At 31.9% G+C, this 18,587-nt stretch overlaps 1 pseudogene; it reads right to left on the bottom strand.

Annotated features, from left to right (window-relative positions):
* Positions 1-16,879, bottom strand: part of LOC143410785 (axin interactor, dorsalization-associated protein-like) — a 54,151-nt pseudogene extending 37,272 nt beyond the window's left edge.
* Between the last annotated feature and the right edge of the window lie 1,708 nt (positions 16,880-18,587).

The following is an 18,587-nucleotide window of genomic DNA, read 5'->3' as shown; positions in this document are numbered from 1 at the left end:
ACAAAAAATCTTAACATTTGCTAAGATAGCTCCACCATGTTACTCAGTCAAATTTTCATCCATTTACTTACTTGCTTCCAAAGCTGGAAACCACACAATATATTTTCCTAAAATGTCATTCACTGACTCATAGTCTCACATTTTTATGAATTCTTATGCAGGAGAAGGTACAAATAAATATGGCCCATTGTCCTTTTTCTGTATTTGCTTTCTTTTTTTTAACTCTTGCTGACCTATGTGGACTCTTACAGGAATTCACGGTCTATACACCCTTATCAATGTCAACTATACATCCCTGAGTTCAGGGAAGTTATAGTGTAATAGTTTCTTTATTTGAATATTTCTACATATAATTTGCTAGGAGTGGCTATCAACCTAAGCAGGATTCTTTTTTTTTTTCTTTAAATAGTTTTTGTTTTGTTATTTTTTTAGTTTTAGTTGGAACCAATACCTTTTATTTTATGTATTTATTTTATGTGATACTGAGGATGGAACCCAGTGCCTTGCACGTGCTAGGCAAGCACTCTACCAATAAGCCCAAGCTCCAGCCCCAGCCCCTAAGCAGGATTCTTGTCAGGAAAAAAAAGTATAGCTTTCAACTCCTGGTTAAATACTAATAATCAGGGCTGGGGTTGTGGCTCAGTGGTAGAGTGCTTGCCTAGCATGCACAAGGCACTGGGTTCGATCCTCAGCACCACATAAATGTAAAATAAAGATATTGTGTTCATCTAAAACTTAAGAATAAATATTTTAAAATAAATAAATAAATACTAATAATCAGAATAAAGGAGACTAAATTAAAATAATCCTGTTTTCAAAAATTAGGCAACAGATTGGGAGAAAATATTGTAAAAATAAAGAACTTTTATCTGTAGTACACAAAGAACACCTACAACTCAATAGGTAAGAGATAATTCAATTTAAAAATAGGTAAAAGCCTCTACTCAAAATGTCATGTGTCCGCGAAGTTTTCCCTGATACCAGATTTAAAATGGTGGTCTCCTAATTTCTACCCCATATTCCTGTATTTCTCTTCCCTACTTCATTCTTCTTCAAAGTATTGACCATCATCTAAAATATAGGCAAGATGTTTTGCCAAAATGTGACAATAAGGCAAGAATCCAAGTTTCTATAGCTTAAGAGTCATTTTCTAAGAATGACAATAGACTCAATCTAAAAATTAGACCTATTCAACAGTAACCAAAAAGCATAAACATGTGACATGGCAATAGCTGATGAGGCAAATCAACTATTTAGAATAACTTGATGGTAAAGAAAGATCAGGCTTAAGCTAAAACCTATTAGTGTCACACAAATTCAACTAATTACCTACAATAATTAGCAAGCTTTGTCCTGCTTTAGTCAAACCAATTTTTAAAAAATAAAGTTACAGGTGATAATATAGTTTATACACAGTCATCAGTTGTGTCCATCGAAGGGGGGCACTGTCCAGGTGTTCCCTGGATATTTTTTGAAATATCTGGGCTGATTCTGCACCTGATAAAAAAGATAGCGCAATGATAGACAACAAATGAGAAAAAGGACAATCATCTGGTCCAAAAACTTAAGACATGAAATTAAGAAGCAGACAAAACAGAAGACAAACAACCATATCACTTGGAATGTATTACTCTGAAGGCAAGTGCAGTAGAGAGAAACACAAATTATTTTAAGCAAAGTAAGAAAAGACCATAGCAATAAGTTATTTTTAGAGAAAACCAACTGGAGAAAAAAAATGTATGTTAAGATATGTCAACTCGACACAAAGATAAAGTAGAACAGGAATCTGAACCCATTTACAAGCTGAACAGAGCTGAATAATGAAAGCTAGTGTCATAAACTTGGCTGCTTGACTGGCTTTGTGTAAGAAAATATCTCAGAACTTTGAACTTAGGAAATTCCAACTTGTCTTGCACCAGGTAACGAGCTCCACAGAGCAGGAACCTATTTCAACAAGCAGGTTTAAAAAACATTTAAAAAATATTTTTCATTGCTATTAATGATACACTTAAAAATGCAGTAAGTGCTAAAATCCATCAAAGTAAAATGCACTGAAAAAATTAAACTTACTCAGAAAGATGTTCAGAATTTGGGATACAGACAGAAACTGAAATTAGAAGAAAAGTTTTATATTTACAACAGCATATGAACTATGATGAGAGTAACAATTTAGTAAAGAGTTCATATTGTGGTTGACCAAAAATAATGGAATAAATAACAAAATCCACAAGTGCACAGTTATATATACGTACCTTTCTCTACTACAACTTGGCAAGTATGGGTTTCATGTTGACTTAAGTGTGCAGCCATATTATCTAAGCCAGAAACATCAGTTAGGAAATCACAATTAAGGCACACTATAGTAATGCCCCTATTAAAAAATAGCATAAAAGAAAAGTTTTTATCTGTTGTTAAATCTATATACAAGTTCAATGATTATTTTTCCACAAATTATCTTTTTGTGTAATAAATGTAACTTATTTGTTATGTAAATTTGATGAAACTGAAATTATTCTCTATAAAATGGTACAGCTATGTCCAAATTTTGCTACTACTTATTTACATAGAGTATTTATGTTTTATAAATATTTATCTTTTGTACCAGTCAAAAGACCTACAACCAGTCTAGGTTCCATTAACAATCTGCAATAATATAGGCAAGTCACATTCTATTTGTTCCTCTGCCCATCTGCAAAGTGAGAATAGCATTCATTCACTCAATATATATTTACTGAGGTTGTCTATACAACTGTATCACTGTTATTATGAACAACAACAACAAAAAAGCCAGTCAGTACTTGAATGAAATTTATAATCTAGTGTTTTATTTAGTTGAGGACAAAATTAGAAGAAAATTATAAAGTATTTAGAAGTATAGTATGATACCTGCCACTACATGCCAAGGTTTTAGCATGATCTTCCAAGGGTGGTTATTATTTAACATGGAATTAACTGACATAGTTAATAAAAATGTTGGAGTCCACAAATTTGGAATCCTCATCATCCCAGCACTGTGAATGCTATTGCCTACCTGATGGGGCCTATACTACTCATTCTCTTTAACAAAACTTGTGAGTGCTGTACAGAGAAAGGAGAAAGAAATTCAAGTCCAGAGAAAATAAAGACAGCATCATGCTGCCTTAGCAGGTCAAAGCAGGGAGAACTCCAATATGTTCTTGATTCTTAAATAACACATGAAATGATTAAGGACTTTCAAAGGAAGTTAGGAAACAAGTCCTAAAATCATGAAAAACTTTTTCTGAGTCTAGAATAGTTCTTATACTCACTGAATTAAACTGAATAACATTTGCTATCTGAAGTATTTAAACATAATTGGCATGTTAAAGTTATGTGTCAATGGCCTTAAGATTCATATTTAAAATGTGTTTGATCTCGTGACTTTTAGTTGAAAAGTATCTTAAATATTATTAAGACTGTAAAAATATTGAGATGGTTCAGAGAACTTAGAAAGCCACTATATAATTGAACTTATTAGATTTATTAAAATGTTAAGCAATTGGGAGCTAGTTGGGTCAAGCATTTGAAGTGCCGTTTAAAAGAAAATCAAGTATATTTAATGGATAAATGACACTAAATTGTTTAAAGTAATTTGAACTTAAATGTCACTGTTGAAAAAAATTCAGTCTGTTCAATTTAAATGAACTTTATCTTACATTAAATTAAAGTTCCTCTAGAAAGTGATTACTAAAAAGTACTCAAATTCTAAATGGAGTATTTCTAAAATTCTAAATGGAGTATGGAGACTTAAAAGCTTAAAGAAAGTTAAAATGTAAAATACTTAGCTTAAATAACTAACTACAATTTTTTCTATGAACAAACTGCCCTCATAGATACTAAAAAGAGTTTCACTGGTAAAGAACAGGCTACTGCCTATTCCACTGGATATAGATAATTTAAAAAGGGATGGCATGACTAACTCAATCTGTTTTGAAACAGGGATTTGTAATTGGAATTTTTAATCAAATTTCTTGATTTGGGAAAATATGTGAGTCTGGGAATATTATAGTCGGGTCATTAGTAGAGAAAAGATGGTCTGTACAGAGAAAGCAGAAAGAAACCCAAGTCCAGAGAAAATAAGACAGCATTGTGCTGCCTTAGCAGATCAAAGCAGAGAGAACTAAAGTAAGTTCTTGATGACTTTTTGTTTTCCTTATTTGCTCTGCCTGTTGCTCCTCTACTTAAGGGTCTATAAGAGTCTTTGGAATCTCTCTAATAAATCAAAGTTTCACCTAAATTTTTGTTTAGGTGAAAAAATTGATCATTTAACTGATCACTGTTATTATCAGTTTAATACAAAGTATATGCATTCAATGTTCATATATTTGATGTTCATTACATAATATATATGTTACACCAGTATATGAATACAAACAAACAGGATACTTCAGACTGATTTCTCCTCCTTAAGTTCTATTCTAATAGCATGATATATATGTGCACTGAGAGAATTCACTGGCACATCAAATCTAAAATCATCTGCTTTCTCCCCAAATCATCTCCTCCTGACTTTCTTATGGTCCCATTTCACTTGACACTAAAGCTCAAACCATAGTCACCTATGACTTTCTCCTTTCTTAAAACATTTAATATGTCAAGCATTTTATAATATTAACAACTTATTGAGTACTTATCTGTGCCAGGCTGCTTTTAAACATATCATCTCATCTAAATCTTACAACAACCTGAAGAGTTAAGTGTTATAATTATTACCCTTTTATACAGTACAGAGTTAGCTTAGTAGCCTACCAAGGACATAGAGCTGGTAAAGGTCAAAATCAGGTGTAAAATTATGCACTTTGATTCCAGAGCCCATATTACATCATAAACACAATGTAATACCACCTCACCACCTTAATTCAGATCCCTAATCTAAATGATTTATGCACCTACAACTCACCTTGTATGTCTCTGAATTCAACTTTCTTTCAGTATCACTTGAATCTACACAAAACACTAATGGTTCTCCAGTGCCCTCTGAATTAAGTCCAAATTTTCTAAGTTTAATTTTCAATGCATTCCAATATGATTGTAAGCTCAAAATTGTTGCTACAGACTTTAATCCATTACTATCACACAAACATCATGTTCCATCCATTTACTACTAGCCATACTTTCTGTATGCCTTCTCTTTTTCATTTCTGCACTTTTGTGCTATTTTCTCCAACTAGAAGATCTCTCTGCTTCTTCTGCCAGTTAAAAAAAAACACTCATCCTTAAAAACAAGGTAAACCTAATTCCTATCCAGATCATTCCAAGTAATCTCTCACTTCTCTGAAATAACTTATTGCACTTATTAAAATCCATAGTTACTTCTGTTCATACTTTATTTCCCACCTAATGAACAACATTCCCTGAAGGCTAGTTCCAAGATTGCTTTATCCCTATCATCTACACAGAACCTGCTACAATACATACATGATAAATGCATAATACACATAATATACACAATAAAAAGTATTCCATTTCAATAAGTAATTACAAAGATTGGGGGATATGGAATTTTATAAATATGCTAAGTTCCACTCACAGAAATTGACCAATTCCAATGTGAGACATAATGGTAGTTGAGAGAAAAACACTCCAGACCTTTAAAAAAATCAGATAATTTGTTTAAAAAACTAACACACAACTGAGCTAGACAACAATGAGGTAAAAATCAAATTAAAATCTGATTTTTAAAATGCAATAAATCCTATTCATTCTTATAAAAGTCTTTATTAAGGCAGTACCTCAAGTAACAATCAATTTCTCTGAATACAATAAACACTCTAATGAGACTAAAAGTTTTAATATTGAACCATTATTTTTTATCTTCCTGTGAGCTACTGGCTCAGCATCATAAATGGGACCTTTTGTCCAAATACATATTTTTTCCATATACATTAATTTATTTAACAAATATTTACTGAATGCCTACTATATGCTAGGCTTAAAAAAACAAAAACAAATGAACAACAACAACAACAACAACAAAAAAAACACAAGCCACATAGAATGTAGTAAGAGAACACAGACCACAGACAAACAAAAAGTAAAATATACAGTATTGCAAATGCACTATGAAAAAAAATATTAAAAGGAGGTAAAAGTGCTAGAGTGAAGCATGGGGGGAGTGGATACAATTTCAAATGCAGTAATTAAGGAAAGGATCACTGACAGAGTGGAGATAAAGGAATAACCATATAATATCTGGGAAAGAGTAAACTATGCATAGGAGATAATAAACACAAAGATCCTAAGACATAATGCCATTCCCTCTTCCTCCTTTTCCATGAACCCAAAGCATCAAACAAGTCTTTGGCTATACTTATCAATAAATTAGTTTGGTGGAACAAAGATATTGTTATTTCAAGGAGAATAGCAACATAAGCAGAAAATAAACAAAGAAAAAGAAACAAAGGAAATCAGAATTTTAAAAAATGGTGCTCAATGGATTTTGAATTCAGTGTGTGGTATAACCAATGCTAATTATCAACATTCATCCATAGTTTCTTTACAGAAGCTAAGATGTATACTTCTATTTGAAAAAGAAACAAACAAAAAAGAATTATGAAGACTACTGATTTCAAGAATTTCAGTGGTTTCATATATGTGCTTCAAAAATTAACAGCGTCACTTTAATAGGTATCTTAAGTAACTTTTTGATATTCAAATATTGTTGGTGGGTCTGATTTTTCCTTTCATTTTACAATGCAAATGCATGAGAATTTCATCTTAACACCATTTGTCACCAATGAAATAAATTTACCAAGAGATTAATGGCATATCTCAGGTCTTATAAGGAACAATATAATATCCATTAGGAATCACTCAGATTTCCAAACTGGCACTCCCAGACAGTTTAATTTAAAAGTGCAAACCACAATGATACAGCACTTCCTAGCAACTAGGATGGCTATAGCAAAAAAGATATAATACCGAATGTTACAAAAGATTGTGAAGAAACTAGAACCCTCATACACTGCTGGTGGGAATGTAAATAATGAGGCTACTTTGAAAAGCAATTTAGCAGTTCCTCAAAAGGATCAATGTACTATAAAATCCAGCAAATTTAATGTTAAGTATATACTAAAGAAAAATAAAAAGACATGTCCTTATAAAAACTAATATGTAAATGTTCACAATGTAGCATTATAACAACCTAAAGTGAAAATGAACTTAATGAATGGCTAAACTATGACATATTCATAATATGGAATATCATTCAGCACTTTGAAAAATGAAGCATTCATACATGCATGCTACAATATACATAAACCTTTATATGCAGTTGGAAAAGACTATATACACAGTCTATCATTCCATTTGTAGAAAGTATCTAGAATGAACTAATCTACATAGGCACAAAGTAGATTCATGATTGCTTAGTAATGGGGAGAGTTGAAAAGAAATGGGGATAACCACTAATGAATGGGGAAAGGGTTTCTGTTTGGAATGACCAATATGTACTAAAATTAACTGTGGTCATTGCTGTACAGCAGCAGTACAGTATAATACTATAACTATTATAGGTTTGGATGCTATACTATACTGTATAGTATAATATAGCACAATACCATAACCTATTAATTTTATTGTTAAATGCATATTGTACAGCATGTGAATTATATTTCAATAAATTTGTTATGCAAGAAAGAATGTAAATTATAACCATTGTTTAGTAGAAAGAATTAAAAAAAATCAACTAGTTACCTGAGGTCTTCAGAATGCTCCTTAAATATACAAAACCTTTTACTTGGACGACTACTGTGAAAGCTGGAGAGACAGAAGACATTTTAATAATTTTAGTATAGAATTCTATTATTTCATAATAATAATTATATTAATTTATAAACATATTTCAACTCTGTACTTAAGTTTCTAGTTTTTAAAAGACTACAGAATAAATACTGAACCATTAACTCTGTTTAATTTAACATTTGATCTGATATTCCATTTTGCTTTTAATTCCTAATGACACACACTTTTCTCCCTAAGGATATACTTAGATGATCAATACCTCACCATTATGTAAAAAGGAAATGCTCAAAGAGTTAAAAAACAAACTAAATTTTTCATTTATTATACATTTAAAATAATTCTAAATTTTTATTAACAAATTAATTTTGCTACAATCTGAATTATTATTAGAAATCAACTTTTTGAAAATAACTTTTTAATAATCTTAGCATGCTGGTATAGAGGCAGGGGAACAGAATTCAATTGATCTAGAAAGTACACACTATTTCAGCTAAATATTACTGTTTACCATCTGTAAATTCAAACATCTAGACAGTTCTTTGTAATTGTTAGTAGAGGTTTAAGAAAAAAAGCAGAACTCATAACTTAATGCTTCCTCTAATCACAGAACAAAAAACCATTAACCAAACATTGTAGCCAATAAGGAAAGCTTTCTGTACTAGAAAACCAGAAGTAGTTTAGCACACTATATCTGAAAGTCACAGAAAACCGTATCACCATCACCTGAGAGTTTATTTAGAAATGCAAAATCTTAGGCTCTTCACAAACCTACTGAATTAATCTCTGGCAGTGGGATCCAGGAAACTGCCTTAACAAGTTTTTCAGTGGTTCTTACATAAGTTAAAGTTTGAAAAGCAGTAGCCAACAAACTAGATAAATGGCTACTCACATCAGTGATGCCTGTATGTAAAGGAACAGGAATGTTCTGGCTAAATATAATCCCTAGAAAACAGCCTCAGAAGATTTCAAATATCATTTCTTCAAGCTAGGTTAACTATTATTTGGAGATTTATGAATTTAAGATATTATCACAAAAATACAGTTTTTAGAGAGATCAGGGGGTTGGGAAGCCCTGAAATTGTGTGCAAAAAATTATATAAATCATTGTTTCCTTAGAGGAATGAGTCCAAGACTGGGAGGCAGGTTTACTGGGGATTGAACCCCAGCGTGCTCTACCAGTGAAATATACCTCCAGCCCTTTTTATTTTTAGACTAGGTCTCTCATAAATTGATGAGCTGGCCTCCAACTTGGAATCCTCTAGCCTCAACCTCCTAAGTCACTGGGATTACAAGTATGTACCACCAGGTTCAGTTCAAAATAAGTTATTTTTTTAATGACATTTTAAAGTTCTTTCTCTTCAAATAAGTATACTGTTTTTATTTATTCTTTGATAAGGAGAGAGAAAAATTATATTTTAGGGTCTTTTTGATGGCTTCCACATCTATCTATAACTTGAACCAAATATCTACAAATGTTCCTAATTAAATTTTTAGTTGTCTGAATCCAGTTATGATTTAGAGTTCCCTATCTTTGGGAAAAAAAAAGCATTTATACTGCCTCTTTGACTCATCTGTATTTATTACATAACTTCTACAATTGCAATTTCTTGTAATGTAAGAATGGAAAAATGAATCACAACTCACAAATAAAAAGGAGGAAAAAGCTACCTTTCTTCCCTATTTCCACAAAGTTGATAGAAATACAAAAACACACCTAAGAAAACAGAAAAGGCTAAGACTTTTATTCAATACAGTAAAAATACAGTGTTAAAACTGCATGACTATAATTACCAAAAGCTCATTGAATTGTTCTTCACAAATAGGTAAATTTTATTAGGTATAAATTATACCTCAAGGAAATTGAGGACAAAATCCCTCTTTGACCATATTTTCCTTAATAATCTTGATTCCATGCAAGAAACAACTTAACTTTCTGAGAAACACAAAAGGAATGACTTCCTTAACATCCAACAATATTGATGGTATACCTACTATTTAAGACAGTAAACTGTAGAATGATGATATAATAACTAGAGTGGTAAGTCGCCTGCCCTAGAATTCATGGTTGAGTGAAAGAGAAGAAGATGGTTTGACACAGAATAAATGCTAATAAATAAATGTGGAATGAATATATATTCATAAATTAATGCAAGAAAAAAAACAACAGTGACACAGAACTCTGTGAACAGGAACAAATCATTACAACAGCTTTTGTATTACTTGGAAACGTTTAACATCTTTCTTCAAAGCCTAAGAGAAATGTCATTTATAGAAAGTCTTCTCTACTTCTTATTTAAAGAATTTATTCTTACCTTCTCTGTGCTCTCATAGTCATCTGCTTATCACATTAACCTAGGTAAACATATTTCTCCTACTAATTAGCAAAAATTAACAGCAAGGACTTGACCCCCAATACTACCTGCCTATCACACTTTCTAGAAAACTGTATGGTTTCATATGCTTCCCAAAGCTCATGTGTGAGCAATGCAAGAAAGTTTAGAGATGACTCAACTAGTTTATGAGAGCCTTAACATAATCAGTGCATTGATCCCAGATAGGGATTAACTGGGTGGTAACTGTAGGCAGGTAGGGTGTGACTGGAGGCTCATCTTTGGATATATATTTTGTGATCATGAGAGTGCTCTGCCTCTCCTTCCTGATGCCATGTTCCCAGTTGCTTTCCTCCACCATTTGCTTCCACCATGATATTCTGCCTCATCTCAGGCCCAGGCCCATGGAGTCAACCATCTACAGACGGAGACCTCTAAAACTATGAGCTCCAAAATAAACTTTTCCTTCTCTAATTGTTCTTGTCAGGTCTTTTGACTAAAACACAAACTGTACCTTCCTAGTATGTAATAATCAGTATTTGTGAAAATGAATCTGGGTGATATAAATACTATTAAAAAGAGATATTAGTAATGTCCATTAACTTAATTCTCTTACATGTAGAAGAAAAAGTTGTCTCATATATCTTTTTTGAGGAATAACAGTAAGATTATATAGTAGTTAATTTTTACTTTCTCAGGTGATTTCGATTACCACTTACAAGCTATTAGCAAAGTACAATAATTCAAATAACTGACCCCAGTAATACTATTTTTAAAAAATAATTTATAATTATGAAGTTAATGATCTGTTTCCTTCAAAGAGTCTGACTTTAAAGATGTTTCAACAGCTTCAAGATTTTTTAATCTCTTCTTAGAGATTACGATTGGGGCCTCTTCTAATTATAAATAATGATTATCATTTATAGTTTATAAAGTAGTAAGTGATATGATAAATACAAAGACCACTTCTCAAGGAGATTCTACATACACAAACAAAATAAAAGGCAGATCAGATGAATGGTACACAATTCAAAAGAATTGACCAGACATTTGAAAGATGAACTGAGAGGGAAGGACAGGGTGTCATGGGGACTAATAAAGAATAAGAAAAAACTACTATATAAAATAAGTATGGGAAGAAAAATACTTTAGAAAAGATTAGCCAACTTATGAGGATCAGTGTCTCTTTATAGAAGACTGGGCAGGTATGAGACCAGAAAGAAAAAGACTACTTGAAAGGCTACAGAGTTGGTATGGTATAGGGTAAGAACTGAATGTACACATCTTTTGGAGAAATGAAGCTTCCCTTCATAAAAACTTCAAACCTAGATCAAGTATCTGCAGTAAGTAGAAATAAGGGTGTGCTACTCAGTGAGAAGGCAAAGGAAACGACAGTATCAATGAAGGAAAAACAAAACAAAAAAAAAAAGGAGAAAGAAGCTAACAATGAATAAGGAGTATATGTGATGACAATAAAATGCAGGTTTGGGTGGTTTGCAAAAGGGTAAGAAGAATGTCTTGAGCCAACTGCAAATGGTTGGAGATATAATGGATTTGGGAGTTCTTCAGGACAGGAAGGAAACCTATGATAAATGGGATAAGGAAGGCCAGATGAACCTTAGTTTAAGAAACCCAAAATACTTTCCAATTTGATCCTTTAGAAATTAAGGGCAAAATAAAAGACATCCTTAGGTAGCTTTGTGTTTTGAACAGAATAAGAGATTAGCATTCTACCCAGAAGTATACTAGGGGAAAATATAATGGGGCCTGGTTTAGAGCAATAGGAGTATCAGATATTGCAGTGGTTGGGAGGCAGTCTCAGGAAGCCATGATGCACAGTGAATCCAAAGAACTTCTTGAGTTTCAGAAACTTGGAGCAGTAAATTATTTCTAGCTGGAGCTAAACATTCACACAAAATGGTGCCCTGAAAGAGATGGAACTTAAAAAGTTGGGATGGTAGTAATGTGAATCTGAGACAGATAATAATATTTGGCTTTTGTTGTTGTTGTTGTTGTTGTTGTTGTTCTACTGAGATGCCAGTGGGTCTAGGGTAAAAGCATCTACAAAATAATTAGAAACACAGGTTTGGATCTTAGAAAAACAAAAGATTGAAATTCTAAGATTTCAAGTTGAAAGCTGAAAGTGCAAGTGCTAAAATTACTAAGAAAGGGACTATAAACAGTTGGAGACAGGCAATGAAAGAGAGGTGCTACCTAAAAAGAAGAAAAATGGTATTAACCTCTTAATAGAGACTAAAGAGAAACGTTTCAAAAGTGAGTGGCAACAACGTTAAAAATAAAGTTAAGGAGTAAAGAATGAAAAAAGAGGAAAAGTGTGGTGATAAGTACATGATACAATAATCTTTAAAGGGTCAGTGTGAGTTGATAGGTAGGGATGATACTCAAAATGGTAAAGAAATGAGTCACAATTAAGCTGGTAACAAACATTTTGAAAAATGTTGATGGAAAAAGGCAGACAAGAAATAAAGAAAATATGCAGGAAGGACACAGCTCCCTCATCCTAAAATTAAAGAAACAAAACCTTGAAAGTTTTTATAAGCAGAAGACCAATAGTGAGCTAGGGATGAAGATACAAGTTAACTGAATTAGTTTATGATGAATTGAAGGAGATAAAAGATAGAACTGGCTATGGAGAAATGGGACAAGCTTAATTTCTGAGATTAATATCTGGATGAAGAAAAATATTTGGAGTTGAAAAGAGCTAGCTTTTAGGAAAAATGAAAAAGATGACCTTCAATTGAGCAATTAATAAGTTGGGTTAACAACTGAAAGATGAAAATAAAATCTTTAGGGTACTGAAAAAGGATTAAACAAACACTGTAGGTAAAAATAAGGAGGTCTTTAAAAAGAAAAATAAAGAGATAGGTCTTAATCAAAGTTAAAGATTATAAAGTCAGAATGAATAAATAAACTCTTGTATTCTAGAATTGAGCATACATAAAGATAGAAAGGGGAAGAGGCTGAAATCTTAAACTGGCTTTTATGCTAGGTGAGCATGAATAAAAATGTAGAAGACAAAGAAAAGAACAGGATTGGAAACAGAGGACCACGATGACTATAAAGTTAGATGAATGCTGCTAGACTGGCAAAAAGAGTCAAAACTCTGAACATCATGGAGTAATAAGAATTCAGAAGGAATGAAGAGTATATAGCATGAGACTAGAAATGAAGAGGACCCAAAACTTAAAAGCTGATGTGAAGTGCTGGCACTAAAGAAGCCAAAACACCAGGAGGTAGGCCAATCATCAAGGCAGAAAAACTGAGAGAGAAGGGCTAAAGTTGCCATGAAAGGTAGGAGAATTCTGGAAAAGCAGTATCTCATAATGATAAGAAAGTAAAACAGAGGTTATGTCATGATCTCCAAGAAACTCAGTTATACATTAATTCTAATGTTTATTTAAATGGAACAAACTCACTATGAATAAGCAGTATATCACATTTATAATGGAATAACGATTTTTAAAGATAAAAATCCACCCTGATAGAATAAAATATTCTCCTATTAAAGAAATACAAATGAAAATAATGTGGGTTCTGAAGGGGTTTCTTAGCATAGTATAATGATAGGTACTTAAACAACATAAATTAAATGAATTAATGAAAAAGAATTCCAACGGTGGCATCATAACCAGAATAGTCTCTCCTTTTCACTGAACAAATGTATGTATAGATGGCCTGACAGATGAAGGACCATAGAAAGAAAACCAGATTCAATGAAGTTGCTAACATCACTGAAAATCCTCCAATAATGTTAGCTATTAATTAAAAAGCTACAGCTACTAGTTGAATAAAAGGTTAATAGTTTCAACTATCAATAAATTTAGGTACAGCTATTCCTCTATGAGCAGAAGCAGTAATCACTGGATTTCATCACAAAACGACAGCTTCTCTCAAAGTGACTAATTTGAAGAGGATATTCCTAATGAGGACATTTATTTGTATGCTAAATAAGCTTAAAACACTTAAAGTTTTATTTGAAAATCACCATTTTTAAATACCTATAGGGAAAAATAAAAAACAGAATAATTATTTTTCCAACAAACCTATCCTAATTTTATTAGTTTAATTAACCGTTCTTACAATTTAAGACCAGTAATTACTTGAGTTACTATGTTGGAAAATAACATCAGATAGTATCTTAGAAGTTCCTTACTGCTAGGTCCTTTTGGCTCTTTGAGGAGAAAAACTAGTTTCTAATAGGGATAACTTTGATTCAAAACAAAAACTTCCTGTACTATAATTTTAGTTGTCAATTTACAGGTTTAACTCTTCTTACCTCATCATATGATTTACACAGGCTTTACTACAGCTAGTATTGTATCTGCAAAAGCTACAGTGGACATATGTAGGAAAATGGTTTGCAAAATCTTTTATTTCAGAACAGCACTCAATGCACTTGTGAATGCCTCTACAACACCTTGTGGAGACACAAAGAAAATGGTATAAATATATTTTAAAACAAAAGTAATCAGTAAGAGCCATATTACTATTCTAATTAACTAAAGTATAATGTTTTTATACTTAAATTTAAATTGGTATTGTATATTAGGAATAAAACATCACCTTAAGTTCCTCAATGCAGTATTAACTTTGATTTTTTTTATTGCTATTAGCCAATGTACTTTGTTTCTTTTGCATATTAGAGATTTTTTATTTGTATTTAGATTTACTTCCATTAGGCTTATTTCCATTAGGTTTATTTGCATTGTATTTGGTTGTATTAGGTTTACTTGTATTCGATTTTGTGGGATTTTTAGCAGTTATATTTTTAGTCCTTGGAGGTGAGAGCTGAAGGGTAGAAGTGCTTGCATTAATGGAAGGTGTAGGTGAAGATCCTGACTGAAGAGGTTCAACTGAAGCTCGAATAGTAACCTACAAGAATGCAGAATATATTTACTTCAAAAAAAAAATCACTATATTACTATTACAATATCACTGTACAAAAACCATTTAAACATCAAGTATTTTGAAAGAGTACACATAAACTGCAATTGTATTTAGTCTTATTTACTCCAAATGTTCAAAACAAATAAATAAAGTTAAATTGGATATTTATTCACTTAATGTAAAATCAGTTATGTCTAAACACAGTTATTAATGAGTAATTAGGAGTTAATAAAAATTGTATGACTATCAAAAGAGCACATTCCATAGCTATTTTTATGCTGTGACATAATTTTTAAAAAATTCATATATATGTCTAAGTTTCACAAAGCTTGAAAAATAACTCTAGAAAGGCCGACTGATCTCACCCTTTCATAACTACAAAACAAATAGATCTATAGTAAATGTGACCTCTCCTTTATGGACTCATTATCCTGGATTTATACTTATAAAATGTTATAAGAAAGAGTTAAATCAACTTTTTCCACTGTGTGAAGAATTTAATATTGAGACTTCTCTTAAAGGGAACTAACACAAAATTTATCATTTAGTGTTCAAAATAGAAAATATTCAATTATATCTCTTAGTTGACAATAGAAAGGTCAATTGCTACCAACATTCTCATTGATCACTTGACTATACTCTCCTCATGCATGTGAGGAACAGACTATGATGAAATCCTATGAAACATGTGCTTAGGTATTATACAAAAGCACTAGGTCAGGAATCAAAAGAACTGAGGTTGAATCTCACATTATGCCTTCCAAGCCATGTAATCTTGAGTAAATAAGATATCCTCTTTAAACTTCTTCATATCTAAAATACAGGGCACTATTTGCCTTTTCTACTCACTGAATGATTGTATGGATTAAATAATACAATGTATGAAAAGTACACTGAAAGCCTCATTCTAAGATGTCGTAACAACATTTAGTATCATTATCATTAATATTATTATTATTATTATTAAGGGGAAAAATGAGAGAGGACTGCACTGCTTACATTAGTGTTCTGCATGTCTAGTTCCAGCATGAAATGAATGGTTTGCAGGGAAGAATGCTGGATAGCTTCTCTTGCTCTAAGTCTTCAGAGCATGGCTTTATATTATTTTATTTAATTCAAGTACCAGACATACCCACATTCAAAGGTAAGTACCCAAAGCCAAATATAAATGTTTTGGGGGTTATTTCACTTTGGATTATCCATGCCTCTGTTTCCCTCCACTGGAGCAAATATTTAAGAGCTGACTGTACATAAAGAAGTTAGAGAAAACAGATGTATATAAGGCAAAAAGGGAAAAGCAAATTACAATCATCAGTATGCAGTCAGACATGTGTTTGCTCACTTAAAATACAATGCTGTCCAGCAGCAGTACTTGCTTCTCTGAGAGTAGACTAAATGATAACAATTTCAACAAACATCTGAGAACCTTTGGCATTCAAGGCACTATGCCACACACTGGGAATACAAAGATAAATAAAATAAGATTCCTGATATCAAGTCTCTTAGAGTTTAGCTTCTAAAACTGACATAGTTCAAAAATATGTAATATAATATTGAAACAACCCCCTGATCCAAGGAACAGTTAAACTAGGTACACTTTTAATGAAGGAATGCCATTTCAACATAGTACCCACCACTGAACTCAATGGTTAAAGCTTTCCTTTCTAAGCATAAAAACAATGAAATCTAAAATTAATCAATGAAAATATGAAGTCATTTTTAAAAAGTCATATTTAATAGATAAAACCAGGTTAGAGCTAATTTTTATTATACAAAATGTTAAAATATAACATATTTGAACTCACTTTTGTTCCAGGAGGCAATCCTTTTAGTTGTTTAGGTTTTATAAATGTTCGATGATGCTGTGTCTTATGATCCATTTTCTCCTTGCATGTCAAAAATTGCAGTCTACATTTTGTACAATGATGTATTCCTTTTTTCTATTGAGAAACAGAAAAAAGGAAAAATAACTTTTATAACCACAAAATTCTGTGTCCTGGAACTACTCTAACTTAATTTTAATTAAAGTTTATAATTTCTTATCATAGATAGTATTTTTTAAAACTTATATTACTATCAAATGTATTTGTTACTATATAGAGTCAAACATAAAAGTTCTATTAACAGGTTCAAATAGAAGTTATACCAAATGTATGAAAGCTTTTAATTATAAACTTAAATTATTTAAAAACATGATACTATGAAAATGAGCTAAACATGTTTTAATTTTAGAAAATATCAAAATCATTTTAAAATTTTGCTATTTTCAATCATTTGACAAGTTGGTAAAGTAAATTACACCCTCTAAACTCAAGTAAATCTAACTAGATATTTCAAAGGTTAAATTACAAAAATGGTTATATAAAGCAATGTTGTCCAATAAAACTTCCTGCAATAACGAAATGCTCTAGAGCTTTCCTGTTCAACATGGTAATTACTAGCCATATAATGGTTACTGAGCACTTGAAACATGTCAAATGAAAGTGAGAAGCTAAATATTTTAAATTTTATTTAATTAATTTACACAGGTAATTGTGGCCAGTGGCTACTACACTGGACAACATAGATATGGAGGCATAAAATATAACTGATCATAACCTATGTTTCAGTTGAAAACTCCCTGAGTTCCTCCTAATATCCTGGTCCTATCACATTCTACAGATGGGAAATAGAACCCAAGAGAAATCTAAGTCCCTCTCCCATAGCTAGATAATAACAATGCTAGACTCCCTGATCCAGTGTTCTTCCTACTGTATAATATCAACTGAAACCTTTACACATTTATTCTCAATAATATAAAAATATATTTCATATACATATGCTTATAGTATATAGAAATTTAGAATAGCACATGCAAAATATCTTCTTCAAAGCTGTGTCTCTGCCAGATACATCACTATTTCCCTTTAAATACAACCAACTCTTCATAAAATTTAAGGTAATACTTCTCTGAGGTAATATACAGAGAAGTATCTAGCAAAGTTACTAGCACACAGCAAACATTTCATTAAAAAAAAGCCAGACATAGAAATACAATATCACATATTCAGCTGGGTGTAATGCTCATTCCTGTATTCCCAGAATTTGGAAGGCTAAGGCAAGAGGATTTCAAGTTTGAGACCAGCCTCAGCTACTTAGCAAGACCATGTCTCAAAAAATGAAAAGGGCTGGGGATATAGCTCAGTGGTGAAGTTTACTTGGGTTCAATTCCCAGTACCCTCCCCCCGCAAAAATCATATGTTCTCACTCATACATTCAAGATAAAAAAGTTGATCTCATGGGAAGTATATAAAGTGGTCACTAGAGGCTAGAAAGGGTGCAGGGATAGGGATGAGGGAGATCAGACACTGGAAAACAAAACACTTTGATAGGAAGAATAAGTTCTAGTGTCCAACAGCACAGCAGGGTGACTATGTTTATAATAATTTATATATTATTATAAAGAGCTAGAAGAGAGTTATGTGAATGTTCCCAACACAAATGATAAAACTGTTTGAGGGAAATGCTAATTACCTTAATTTGAACTTATACATTGTAAACATGTATTGAATTATAACTCTATTTCCAATAAATATGTATAATTGTTGT

The sequence above is a fragment of the Callospermophilus lateralis genome, chromosome 11 (genome assembly GCF_048772815.1).
Source record: "Callospermophilus lateralis isolate mCalLat2 chromosome 11, mCalLat2.hap1, whole genome shotgun sequence".
In the NCBI taxonomy this organism is placed as follows: Eukaryota; Metazoa; Chordata; class Mammalia; order Rodentia; family Sciuridae; genus Callospermophilus; species Callospermophilus lateralis.
This window is presented reverse-complemented; position numbering and strand designations above follow the sequence as displayed.